Raw genomic sequence first — 14,323 nt, forward strand, 5'->3', positions numbered from 1 at the left:
CTTCCTGGGCTTCTTTTCCTCCATCTTCATTCACATATCTTTGCAGATCATACTAGGATGCTCCATAGACCAAACCCCTGTTGTAGCACATTGCTTATTCTCTTAGGATTTTGATCCATTTTCCTGCTTTTTAAAGATTTTTATTTATTCATGAAGGAGGGGGGTTGGAGGGGGAGGGGGAGAGGGAGGAAGAACCAGACACCACTCTGGTACATGTGCTGCTAGGATTGAACGCAGGACCTCATGCTTAAGAGTTCAATGCAATCTGCTATGCCACCTCCCAGACCACGATTTGCTTTCCTTTTAAGAGCTCCTATTATACCCATGAATCTTATTATAAACTTGCTAAAAATCCTTTTTTTTCCCCCTGGGATTAAGACTGAATTTAAATATGTTAGCAACTTGTCAGACATTAAGGAACCAGTTGGTGACAGAATTATTACTTGGATCTGAGTATCCTCAAGCTGCCTGGTTCACATACACCGCACTGCTCACACATCTTTCTGGTTTCTCCCTTTCTCTTCCCCTTATACAGGCTCAGGGACATGGGGTGTAAGGCTAGTTTACCTAGCTTTACCTTCACTACCAATATTAACTTCTAATGTAACCATTACATATTTACCAAAACCAAGAAATAAATTTGGTAAAGTACTATGAACTCAACTGCAGGTTTTTAAAAATATCTTCCTTTGCAAGACCTTTTATAGTCCTTCACTTCTTTATTTCTCTTAGTCTAATCATCTGTACTTCTATTTAGTCCTAAGTGGTACAGTGTTATGCTACTCTACATAGAAGCACATTTGATACTAAGCCAAAAATGGGTATATGCGATGTGGATCCTCCAAGCTGTAGGACAGTAGGTGTACGACATGCCAAATAATTGCCTTTCCTTTCATAATATTCTCAAGACTGCCTGATGTGTTACTTTTTCAAAGTCACTTGCAAATAATGTCATCAAACAACTTGCTAAAGTAACCTTCAAGTTTTAAAAGCAACTTTTAAAGATCCACCAGAATGAACCATCATTCATAACACGCCACAAATGTAAATAGTTATTGGAAATAAGACATCTCCTTATAAAGAGCACATTACATCTATTATCATATACTTTCAGACTTGCAGGGAAAATGCAAGAATAATATAAAAATTCTCTGATAAGCTTTATCCAGGTTCTCCAAATGTTAGCATTTTTCTCTTATTTGTTTCTTTTTTTTTTTTTTTTAATCCTCACTCTTGCCCTCTTTCTCATATTTTCTATGGAAAGAAGTATTTTAAGCTGAAGATAACTATGTCCCTTTACCTGTACACTTCAGTGTGTATTTCTTAGAGCTAGGGGACTGGCATCTAGACATGCAGTGCAACTGTACAATAAGGAAACTACCGTCAATGCAATGCTATTATCTAACTTGCTGACCCCTCCCCCCAAAGAGTCCACATAATCTGAGAAACTGAACGTGCTATGGCAGATGGCAAGGGGGAAATAAGGTTACTGATATAATTGAGGCTCTTAGTTGACCTAAAAAGACATTATCTTATAATGCAATCATATGAATTCTTAGAAGAGGGAAGCAGAACAAGAGGTTATAGGATGGTTTCACTCATGTGGAATCTAGAGATATGATAACATATGACCTAAAAAACAAAACAAACAAAAACAGAAGCAGGAAAACTTTTGAGATCTGGTGGTTATCTTTGGGAAGTGGGAGGATGGGGATTCAGAACTTTGGTGTTGGGTGTGATGTGGAACTATATACACTGCAATCTTACAATTTTAGAACCTACTATTAATAACAAAAAATATGAAAAAAGAGAGGGAGAGAGAGAGAGAGAGAAGGAGAGAGAGAAAGAGACAGACATGGAGGCTAGCTAGGTCCTCCACTGTTGGCTTCAAGGTAGAGAAAAGGGAACAGGAAGCAAGAAAGTAGAAAAAATTGGGGCCAGGCAGTGACACACCTGGTTAAGTGCACACACTGCAGTGCACAAGGGCCCTGGCTCAAGCCCCTGGTGCCCAGCTGCAGGTGGAAAGCTTCATGAGTGGTGAAGCAGGGCTGGAGATGTTTCTCTGTCTCTCTCTCTCCCTCTCCTCTCTCAATTTTTCTCTTTCTCTATCCAATAATAAATAAATTAAGAGGGAGTTGGGCAGTAGCGCAGTGGGTTAAGCACATGTGGCGCAAAGCACAAGGACCGGCTTAAGGATCCTGGTTTGAGACCCCTGGCTCCCCGCCTGCAGGGAAGTCGCTTCAAAAGTGGTGAAGCAGGTTTGCAGGTGTCTGTCTTTCTCCATCTCTGTCTTCCCCTCTTCTCTCCATTTCTCTCTGTTCTATCCAACAACGACGACATCAATAACAACAACAATAATAACTACAGCAATAAAGCAAGGGCAACAAAAGGAAATAAATATTTTAAAAGAATCTAAAAAAAAGAAAAATAAATAAAAATTAAAAAGAAAAAAGTAGAAAGATCAGGGTATAGACTCTCCATAAGGATTTCCAGAAAGAAACAGAGCCCTGCTGATACCTCAGTTTTAGCCCAGGGAGACTACTCTCAGACTTCTAAACTGCAGAACTATAAACTAATAAGTTGATGTTGTTTTAAGCTATAGATGGTTGAGATATTTTACTATAACTGTAATCAAAGGGCCACTTGTCTCAATAATGTCCTTTAGAACAAAAGGAAATCTGAAATCACAGGCTATGTTCCATTGTCATGCCTCCTGCGTTTCCTTTCATCAGAAACAGTTCCTGAGTCCTCCTTTGTATTCATAACATTGACATTTTTGAAAAATGCAGACAGTAATTTTATAGAATGTTCCTCAGTTGCAGTTTGTCTGATGTATTCTCTTGATTAGATTCAGGTATGCACCTTTGGCAGGAGATCATAGAAGTGGTGCTGAGTTCTTATCAATTCATTAAAACAGGAGGCATATAAGTCATTCCCAACAATGTTAACTTTGACATTTGTGTCATTTGATTCCATGTGTAGAGTTATCTTCTGTCATGAACAAATCTCTTATGAGAAGAGACTTTAGTATCCTATAAATATCCTGTTACTTTTTATACTTGGACCAACTAGTTTTACTAGTTGGTTTGATGGTGATACCAAATGGAGACTGTCTCATCTTTTATTATTATTTTTTATTTATTTTACTTTATTTATTAATAAAGAATATAGAAGGAGAGAGAGAAAGAGCCAGACATCACTCTGGTACATGTGCTGCCAGGGATTGAACTCAGGACCTCATGCTTGAGAGTTCAATGCTTTATCCGCTGTGCCACCTCCCAGATGAGATTTTATTTTCTGTTTTTAAATTTTTATTTATAAGATGGAAATATTGACAAGACTATAGGAAAACATCATATAAGCCAATGGCCCACAAAAAAGGGCAGGGACAGCTATTCTCGTATCTGACATGATAGACTTTAAAATAAATAAAATTTAAAAAGATAAGGATGGACATTACTTAATGCTCAGAGGGTCAGTCAATCAAGAGGACTTAACAATTATTAACATCTGTGCACCCAATGAGAAGCCATCTAAATACATCAAACATCTACTGAAAGAGCTATAGCAATATATTAACAACAACACAATCATAGCAGGGGACTTCCACACCCCACTCTCTCAACTTGACAGATCATCCAGGCAGAAAATCAATAAAGAAATGAGGGAGCTAAATGAGGAGAAAGATAAACTAGAACTATTGGACATTTTCAGAGTCATTCCTCCCAAGAAACTGGAATACACATTTTACTCAAATCCACATGGGTCATTCTCAAGGATAGACCATATGTTAGGCCACAAAGACAGCATCAGCAAATTCAAGAGCATTGAAATCATCCCAAGCATCTTCTCAGAACACAGTGGAATTAAACTAACACTTAACAATCAACAAAAGATTAGTAATAGTCCCAAAATGTGGAAGCTCAACAGTACACTTCTTAACAACTACTGGGTCAAAGAGGAAATAAAGGAAGAAATCAAAATTCAAAAAATTGAGTTCAATGAAAATGAAGACACAAGCTATCAAAATATTTGGGACACAGCTAAGGCAGTACTGAGAGGGAGGTTCATAGCCATACAAGCACACATTAGGAAACAAGAAAAAGCACAAATAAACAACTTGATTACACATCTTAAAGACCTAGAAGAGAAGAAAAAAGGAACCCTAAAGCAAGCAGAAGGACAGAAATCACTAAAGTTAGGGCAGAAATTAGTAACATTGAAAATAAGAAAACCATACAAAAGAACAATGAAAGTAAATGTTGGTTCTTTGAAAGAGTGAACAAAATCGACACACCTTTAGCCAGACTCACAAAACAAAAAAGGGAGAAGACCCAAATAAATCAGATCCTAAATGAAAGAGGATATATCACAACAGACACCACAGAAATTCAGCATATCATGCAAGACTACTATGAACAACTACATGCCACCAAGCTAGAGAACCTGGAAGAAATGGACGATTTTCTAGGTACCTACCAACTTCCAAAATTAAGTAAAGAGGAAGTAGATAACATGAACAGGCCCATCAAAGCTAATCAGATTGAAACAGTTAACAAAAACCCTCCCAAGAATAAAAGTCCTGGACCAGATGGTTTTACAAATGATTTCTACAAAACCTTCAAAGAAGAACTAATACCTCTACTTTTAAAAGTCTTCCAGAAGACTGAAGACACTGGAATACTCCCTGCCAGCTTCTATGAAGCCAACATCACCCTGATACCAAAAGCAGACAGGGACACAACCAAAAAAGAAAACTACAGACCAATATCTCTGATGAACATAGATGCGAAAATATTGAACAAAATTCTAGCCAACCGGATACAGCAGTATATCAAAAAGATTGTTCATCATGACCAAGTGGGGTTTATCCCAGGTATGCAAGGCTGGTTTAATATACATAAATCAATCAACGTGAGCCACCGCATCAATAAAAGCAAGACCAAAAAACACATGGTCATATCAATAGATGCAGAGAAAGCCTTTGACAAAATACAACATCCCTTTATGATCAAAACACTACAAAAAATGGGAATAGATGGAAAATTTCTGAAGATAGTGGAGCAAACCTACAGCCAACATCATACTCAATGGTGAAAAACTGGAAGCATTTCCACTCAGATCAGGTACTAGACAGAGTTGCCCACTATCACCATTACTATTCAACATAGTGTTGGAAGTTCTTGCCATAGCAATTAGGCAGGAGCAAGGAATTAAAGCCATACAGATTGGAAGAGAAGAAGTCAAACTCTCCCTATTTGCAGATGACATGATAGTATACATGGAAAATCCTAAGGAATCCAGCAAGAAGCTTTTGGATATCATCAGGCAATACAGTAAGGTGTCAGGCTACAAAATTAACATTCAAAAGTCAGTGGCATTCCTCTATGCAAACACTTAAGTTAAAAGAAGTTAAAATCCAGAAATCAATTCTTTTTACTATAGCAACACAAACAATAAAATATCTAGGAATAAACCTAACCAAAGAAGTAAAAGACCAGTATACTGAAAATTATGAGTCACTACTCAAGGAAATTGAAAAAGACACAAAGAAGTGGAAAGATATTACATGTTCATGGGGTGGAAGAATTAACATCATCAAATTGAATATACTACCTAGAGTCATCTACAACTTTAATGCTATCCCCATCAAGATCCCAACCACATTTTTTAGGAGAATCGAACAGATGCACAAATGTTTATCTGGAACCAGAAAAGACCTTGAATTGCCAAAACAATCTTGAGAAGAAAGAACAGAACTGGAGGCATCATACTCCCAGATCTCAAATTGTATTATAGGGCCACTGTCATCAAAACCACTTAGTACTGGAACACGAATAGACACACTGATCAGTGGAATAGAATTGAGAGCCCAGAAGTAAGCTCCCACACCTATGGACATCTAATCTTTGACAAAGGGGCCCAGACTATTAAATGGGGAAAGCAGAGCCTCTTCAACAAATGGTGTTGGAAAAAATGGGTTCAAACATGCAGAAGAATGAAACTGAACCACTATATTTCACCAAATACAAAAGTAAATTCCAAGTGGATTAAGGACTTGGATGTTAAACCACAAACTATCAGATACTTAGAGGAAAATATTGGCAGAACTCTTTTCCGCACAAATTTTAAAGACATCTTCAATGAAATGAATCCAATTACGAAGAAGACTAAGGCAAGCATAAACCTATGGGACTACATCAAATTAAAATGCTTTTGCATAGCAAAAGAAACCACTACCCAAACCAAGAGACCCTTCACAGAATGGGAGAAGATCTTTACATGCCATACATCAGACAAGAGGCTAGTAACCAAAATATATAAAGAGCTTGCCAAACTCAACAACAAGAAAACAAATAATCCCATCCAAAAATGGGGAGAGGACATGGACAGAATATTCACCACAGAAGAGACCCAGAAGGCCTAGAAACACATGAAAAAAATGCTCCAAGTCTTTGATTGTCAGAGAAATGCAAATAAAGACAACAATGAGATACCACTTCACTCCTGTGAGAATGTCATACATCAGAAAAGGTAACAACAGCAAATGCTGGAGAGGTTGTGGGGGAATGTAAATTGGTCCAGCCTCTGTGGAGAACAGTCTGGAGAACTCTCAGAAGGCTAGAAATGGACCTACTCTATGATCCTGCAATTCCTCTCCTGGGGATATATCCTAAGCAACCCAACACACCCATCTAAAAAGATCTGTGTACACATATGCTCTTAGCAGCACAATTTGTAATAGCCAAAACCTGGAAGCAACCCAGGTGTCCAACAACAGATGAGTGACTGAGCAAGTTGTGGTGTATATATACACAATGGAATACTACTCAGCTATAAAAAATGATGACTTCACTGTTTTCAGCCAATCTTGGATGGAGCTTGAAAAAATCATGTTAAGTGAAATAAGTCAGAAACAGAAGGATGAATATGGGATGATCTCACTCTCAGGCAGAAGTTTGAAAAACAAGATCAGAAGAGAAAACACAAGTAGAACCTGAACTGGAATTGGCATGTTGCTCCAAAGTAAAAGACTCTGGGCGGGGAGTGGGAGAATACAGGTCCAAAAAGGATGACAGAGGACCTAGTGGGGGTTGTATTGTTATGTGGAAAACTGAGAAACATTATGCATGTACAAACTATTGTATTTACTATTGACTGTAAAACACTGATCCTCCAATAAAGAAATTAAAAAAAAAAAAAAAAGCTAGAAAGTCCTGACTGCTGAGACCTGAAAAGATCACCAAACCTCTGGCAGTCTATTGCTGTATTCTTAGAGCCTCCCAATTGGCCGCAGTTTGTACATACTCGATCACCATTCTCCTGTGCTTCCTGGGAGGGTTCTGGCATGAAGTGGTGAGTATATGAAACTGAAATTTAGGGTAGTCATCATGGATCCTGAAGCTTGTACAATTTGGAGACTTCTTTCTTTTAATAACTTTTTTCTTTATTAGGGGATTAATGGTTTACAGTTAATAGTAAAATACAGTAGTTTGTACATGTGTAACATTTAAAATTTTTTAATTTACTTTATTATTTATTATTGGATACACAGAGAGAAATTGAGATAGGAGTGGGAGACAGAGAGGGAATGAGACAGAGACACCTGTAGCCTTGCTTCACCACTCATGAAGATTTCCCCCTGCAGGTGGTGACCAGGGGCTTGAACCTGGGCTCTTGTGCACTGTAGTGTGTGCACTTAACCAGGTGTGCTACTGCCTGGCCCCATGTGTAACATTTCTCAGTTTTTCACATAAAAATTCAGCCTTCTCTAGGTCCTCCTCTGCCATTGTGTTCCAGGACCTGAACTCTCCCCCCCTCACCCCAGAGTCTTTTACTTTGGTGTGATACACCAAACCCAGTCCAAGTTCTGCTTTGTTTTCTTATTTTTCAACTTTATTTTCTATTGGTGATTTAATAATGATTGGCAAGATTATGGGATAAAAGGGGTACTGTTTATACAGTTCCCACCATTAGAGTGTCATGTCCCCATCCTTTCCACTGAAAGCTTCTCATTCTTTATCCCTCTGGGAGTGTGGACCAAAGATCTCTATGGGATGCAGAGGGTTGGAGGTCTGGCTTCTGTAATTGCTATGCCACTGGACATGGGCATTGACAGGTTGATCCATACCCCCAGCCTGTGGAGACTTCTTTGTTGTAAGACCACAAAAGCAAGAGGTAGGACAGGACTGGGGAAGAAAAAAGTCCCATTAAGTGCATTGGGGAAATCCACCTGGTGCTGTCACCATACTGATTTCTAGCCCAGGAGGGGAGCATTTGCTTCCTTTATGTCACTGTGTCATTAGGTGTGGGCATGACTGTACTTCCCTTGCCCTGCAGACACCTCAGCCACTGTCTGGCCAGGAAAACCTGTTTGGTGTGCTCACTGCATGACGAGGGAGGGTGCGGCTGGGAGGGGAGTGCCCAGAATGGACCCGCAGGCTGCAAAATCAACCAGGAGAAGAAAGGGTGCCTGAGGCCTGGGCTCACTACACTAATTGGGCAGGTCCTTTGAGATCTATAGGAAACCTGTGTGTCTTGTATATGGAAGAGTACACCTCCATCCTTTATGATTTATTCATTTATTGAATGACCAGATCTGATCTCTGGCGCATGTGCAGTGCCAGAGATCAGATCTAGGGCCTCACACATGCATGTTTCTCTGCTGAGCCACCTCCCTCCAGCCTACCAGAACTCTGTACCTAAAGATCACTTCTTAAAATAGAACTCCATCCACTTCTGTGCTCAGGAAGCTGCATACCCGAAGTAGGTTTAGTGCTAGAGCAGTTTGGAAAGCTGTCAGGCCCAAGCCTGCTCAAGCAAATGCCATACTCAACCAGCAAGCACACAGACCTGATATTTTAGGTAGCACTTGGTGCTCACTTTGTTTTTATTCAAACAAAACACACCAGCAACAACAAAAACAATGCTATTTCAGTGAGATGAATGATCTAAAACTTGAGCTCAGACTTTTTTTTTTTTTTTTTTTTTGCCTCCATGGTTATTACTGGGGCTTGGTGCCTGCATCACGAATCCACAGCTCCTGGAGGCCATTCTTCTCCCTTTTGTTGCCCTTGTTGTTTTTTATTGGTGTTGTGGTTATTATTATTGTTGTTGTTGATGTTGTTGTTAGATAGGACAGAGAGAAATGGAAATAGGAGGGGAAGACAGAGAGGGGGAGAGAAAGATAGACACCTGCAGACCTGCTTCACCACCTGTGAGGCGACCTCCCTGTAGGTGGAGAGCCAGGGGCTCGAACCGGGTTCTTTACACTGGTCCTGGCGCTTCGCACCATGTGCGCTTGACCTGCTGTGCTACTGCCCGACCTCCTGAGCTCAGACTTCTGCACCCATTTTCCTGGAGCCTGTGAGATGGATAGAATAATAAAGCACATCCTTTATTTAGTGAGCCCATTTCACTAGGGACCCAAGAGTATCTTATGGATCTTTGCTTTTTGTCTTTTGAAATTTTATTTATTTTTTTCCCAGCAGAGGTTCACTAGGGGCTTTGTGCCTGCACAGTTCCACTACTCACAGTGTACTGCTAGCCACCACCACCCACAGAGAGAGACAGAGGGAGCAAGAGACAGAACAAAGAGATACAATACCACTGCACTAACCCTTTGCATGGTACACCCATGTGGCAACCTTGGGGTTTGCATGGTAAAGTATGCCCTCTACTAGGTGAGTTATCTCCTGACACTTTTTTAAAAAACCTCTTTATTTGCATTAAATATATTTAGCATGTAAATATTGTTAACTGTATACCCCATCCATTTGATCTGGGGCCCATATTCAGCACAAGAGCCTATGTAACCTCTGCATCCCTGTAGGTCTGAGCTCCCACTCTGTGGTCACGACTAGGAACATTCCAGGCTGCACTAATTTCAGGACCCATCTTCCTCAGGTGGTAGGTAGAGTAGGTTGTTCAACCTCCCTTCAGAGAATGGAACATTCCCTATCATTGTGTATCTACAAAGGGGTCCTTTTGAGGGAAAGATCCTATTGGGGTCCACAAAAGGGTCCATTATGTTGTTCCTGATGGAGATGACCAGTGACAGTGGCGAGAGGGATCTGTTAGAGGTCTAGGCCCCTCATGTCTGTGTGGGAATCCCAGGACTCCCTGACTAGGACCCCAGGTGATGGGGGTGGCCTGATGACTAAATGAAATGACTAAATGAGCCAGTCTCTTGCCCTTATTCAGCTTTTGTAGTCCTTACTATGACACTCTCTCCCCAGACAATAACTTGAGTCCACCTGCATACTAGATGTCAGGCTCAGGCAAAAACTAGTAAAGTCATGAGCCCCTTGGAATATACCTAAAATAGACCTACTAGCTTTTTCCAAAATGGAGACCCCAAATCTTCATCTGCAATATTCTTGCCTTTTGGTTCATGACTAGTCAACAATTTTTTCTGCTTTATATCTTAACTCTTTTCTAGCCACTAGGTTCCAGATGCTACCATGATGCCAACCTGGGCAGACAACCCCATCAATGTGTCCTGTAGCCCCGCCTCCCCAGATCCCTACCCCACAAGGAAAAGAGAGAGACAGGCTGGGAGTATGGATCAACCTGCCAATGCCCATGTTCAGCAGGGAAGCAATTACAGAAGCCAGATGTCCTACTTTCTGCACCCCATAATGACTCTGTGTCCATACTCCCAGAGGGATAAAAAATAAATAGGAAAGCTATCAAAGGAGGGGATTTGGATATGGAGTTCTGGTGGTGGGAACTGTGTGCAACTGTACCCCTCTTATCCTCTGGTCTTATCAATATTTCCCATTTTACAAATAAAAAAATATATATATATATTTAGCTCTTCCATGGGTTCTCTTTGGAACATACATTCAAAAATCCAATAGTGTGTATCAAGCCTATGATGAAGGGCCTCAACATTTATCTCTTTGAAATCATAGGTTATTAAAGGTAATAATAGTATTGATTCCCATTATTTAAACTGATAAACATACATACATATTCACAAAAGCATAGACACTGTGTATATATGTATCAATTGAGACCTATCTATCATCTATCTGTCTACCTATCTGCATACTTACTCTAGTTTTGTCTCCTTTTTTTTTTTTTTTTGCCAGAGCACTGCTCAACTCTGGTTTATGGTGCTGGGGATTGAATTTGAGACTTTGGAGCCACAGGCATGAAAGTCTTTTTGCATAACCATTATGCTATCTCCTCCATTCTATCCTGGTTTTGTTGTACAAACATGACACTATTAAAAGTCTGACACTTTTTTTGAACTTTTAAAGACAATTTTTTATGAGAGAGAGAGAGAGAGAGAGAACAGTGCTCTGCTCGTCTCTGACATAAGCTGGTAGTAGAACCTAAGTGAGAGACATGGATTTGTTCAGGTAATGGAGGAACTCTCATTTTTGTTCATCTGCACATCACTAGAGCATACTGCATGCTGGCAAGTTTGTTTGTTTGTTTGTTTTAAACTGACTCTACTCTTGAGTTCCTAGGAAACATTAATGATCTGTCATTCTACAACTATATACTACAATCCAACTCTGTGAAGCCACATCCTCTGTAGTAGGGCTGGATTAAGGCATCTAGCAGACAGAACTCCTGCCCTTCTAGGGAAGACATTAGCAGAATAAGGGGGAATACCTAAGTACCAACTAGTTGTGCAGCACACCACAGGCTCCAGAGCTTAATGCTATTGTTATTCCCATTGTTAAAGAAAATGAGCTAACTCATCATCCTCACTGTAACTGTGGGAGCCCAAAGTTAGCACAGCTGGTCTGGTTCTGTGATGAGGCCACACCTGGAGCTCCTAATTCACAAGGGCACTGGGACTTGAGACATGATCTTCATGGGCCATCAAGATGTGCAGAAGAGCAAGCATCCTGTGATATCCAAACCTCCAGTTCCAAGAAGGGCCAAGAAGGGTGGGTTCCAGGGCCAGGTGAAGGACAGTGAGTGACCCTGCTTATTCCTCAGTGTAGCAATGACATTGAGTCAGGAGCTACTGTTGCCATATTGAAGAATTTATAATATATTTCTTGTCACCTCCTTTCATGTGTATATACAGTGCATAAAATTTCCCCAACAGGACCCAATCTCAGAGAAATCTGCTCCCAGACTAGAGTCCCCAGTTTTGTCTAGAGAATCTATTTTGCTAGGCATTCCCCCTCTCCACATCCCATCTCACTTGAAGCCGCCTCTGTAAATTGGTCAAACATTTTAGTTCTCAAGCAGAGCCAAAGAAGGCTTTTGCTTGCTATCAGCCCACAGGCCATGGACAGCCAGTGGTGACTCATAGATGCCCCGGCTCTCTGCCTCCTGCACCCAGACATATGACTGGGGCACTTGAGGGATCCCTTGAAAGAAAAGGGTGGGGCTGGATTCCTAATGCATGCATTCTTGGGGTTGATGAAGTCTACTGGAGTATTCCTATACAGCCAGTGGTTTAGGTAGGGATGTTTGATAGATCCTAGCTAAAGAACAGATTACTGTACTTCCTTCCCTTTGTGGTTTCCATGGACATTTTGCAAATTAGGCTTCTTTTAAGTGAACCTCTCCAGGCAAAGAATTTGAAAATCATGTATCCAGGAAACCTTAATCAGAACCCTTGGTTTGACTGGTCCCCTCCCCTTAACAGTTGAGTTAATTGGAAAAAAAATATCTTAAAAATATAAATCTGCATCAATAATTCCATTGAAATAAGTGAGGTTCAGAGATGAGCAAAATATTAGCTTATTCTGTCTGAATTCACTAAAACTCTGAGGAGGAAAAACGAGGGTTAAGATTCAAAACCTTCAGGGAGATTATAGTAGTCATTCTTTAGGCTACATGGGTTCAATGCAGAGGGTCACCTGACTTCTTGAAGGAAAGCATGAGAGCCCTAGTCTGCTTTAGAAGAAACCAATAGCAGGGGTTTGACTAGCCAGAAACCACACTCAACCACACCATCTTCTGAATTTTGTAGTTAATCAAGGCTGCTTTCTATTTAATCAAGGATTTGATGTTTGCTGTGTTTATAGGAAGTAGAAAATTGAGGGGGTAGAGGGTCCTGGGGCCAGGATAATTCTTTTAAAAATTCTCCACCACAATTATACTAGAGAAATTCAAGACCTTTTCCCTTCTGCTCATGTTATTGACCTGAGATACTAGAGCAAATTGAAGATCCAGTTTACCATGTGCTTGACCAGATTCAAACCAAGGTCCTATCGCATTAGAGGGAACATTGCTGCTGTGTGTTTTCTTTCCTTCTCTTGTTTTGCCTTTGTATTTTGCTCTATCTAGATGGCCCAGGGCAGTAAAGTGACGGAGAAGGAGGGGGGGGGGGAGCCCATCCTTGGGTGTTTGTGAGTGCATATGACAGAACAGGACATGACAGGAACCAAGTTTCCACTGTTGGGACGTGTAGCCTCTGTTTACCAGGTAATGGGTGGACTTGCAAAGAGCTGTGTCAGGGCCCTGGAATGTAGTCACAAGCCTGTGCCCCACCTGAGGTGTGTGTGTGTGGGGGGGGAGGAGACAGAAGTCATCAGAGGTCCATCTGTCTGGAGGTTGACTTTAGAGACAAGAGCAAACACTGGAAGCCTGTGCTTTGAAGTCACATTAGAATTGCTTTAAAAGAAAAAAAAAAGTCATCCTGATAGAATGAAGGTAGTGGAGGTTAAAGTTTGATCTGCACAAATAAAAGGAGAAACTGTCTGGGAGATGGCACAGTGGATAAGGCACTGGACTCTAAAACATGAGGTCCCGAGTTCAATCTCTGGCAACACATGTACCAGAGTGATGTGTGGTTCCTTCTGTCTCTCCTCCATTCTCATAAGTAAATAAAATTTAAAATAAAAAAAAAAAGGAAGGAAGAAAGAAACCAGTCTGCTAGCAATCATCTTCCCTGTTTTCTTTCAAAAAATAGCCCTAAACATCTCCTTTTCAGCCTTAAAGAGGCCTTCTTAAAAAAAAAAACTATTTTATCTTAACAAGAGAGATATAGAGAGAAAGATATTGGGGGAGGAAGGAAGGTGGTGGCACACCTTGCTAAGCACACACATTACAGTGCACAAGGATCCAGGTTTGAGCCTCCAGTCCCCACCTGCAGGGGGAAAGCTTCACAAGTGGTGAAGCAGTGCTGCAAGTGTCTCTCTGTCTCTCTCCCTCTCTATCATCCCCTTCCCTCTCAATTTCTGGCTGTCTCTATCCAATAAATAGAGATAAAAATATAAGAGAGAGAGAGAGAGACACCAGAGCACTGCTCAGCTCTGGGTTAAGGTGATGTGGGGATTGAACCTGGAACCTGGTGCCTCAGGCATGAAATCTTTTGCATAATCATTATGCTGTCTCACCAGCT

This window comes from Erinaceus europaeus, chromosome 9 (genome assembly GCF_950295315.1).
Source record: "Erinaceus europaeus chromosome 9, mEriEur2.1, whole genome shotgun sequence".
Taxonomy (NCBI): Eukaryota; Metazoa; Chordata; class Mammalia; order Eulipotyphla; family Erinaceidae; genus Erinaceus; species Erinaceus europaeus.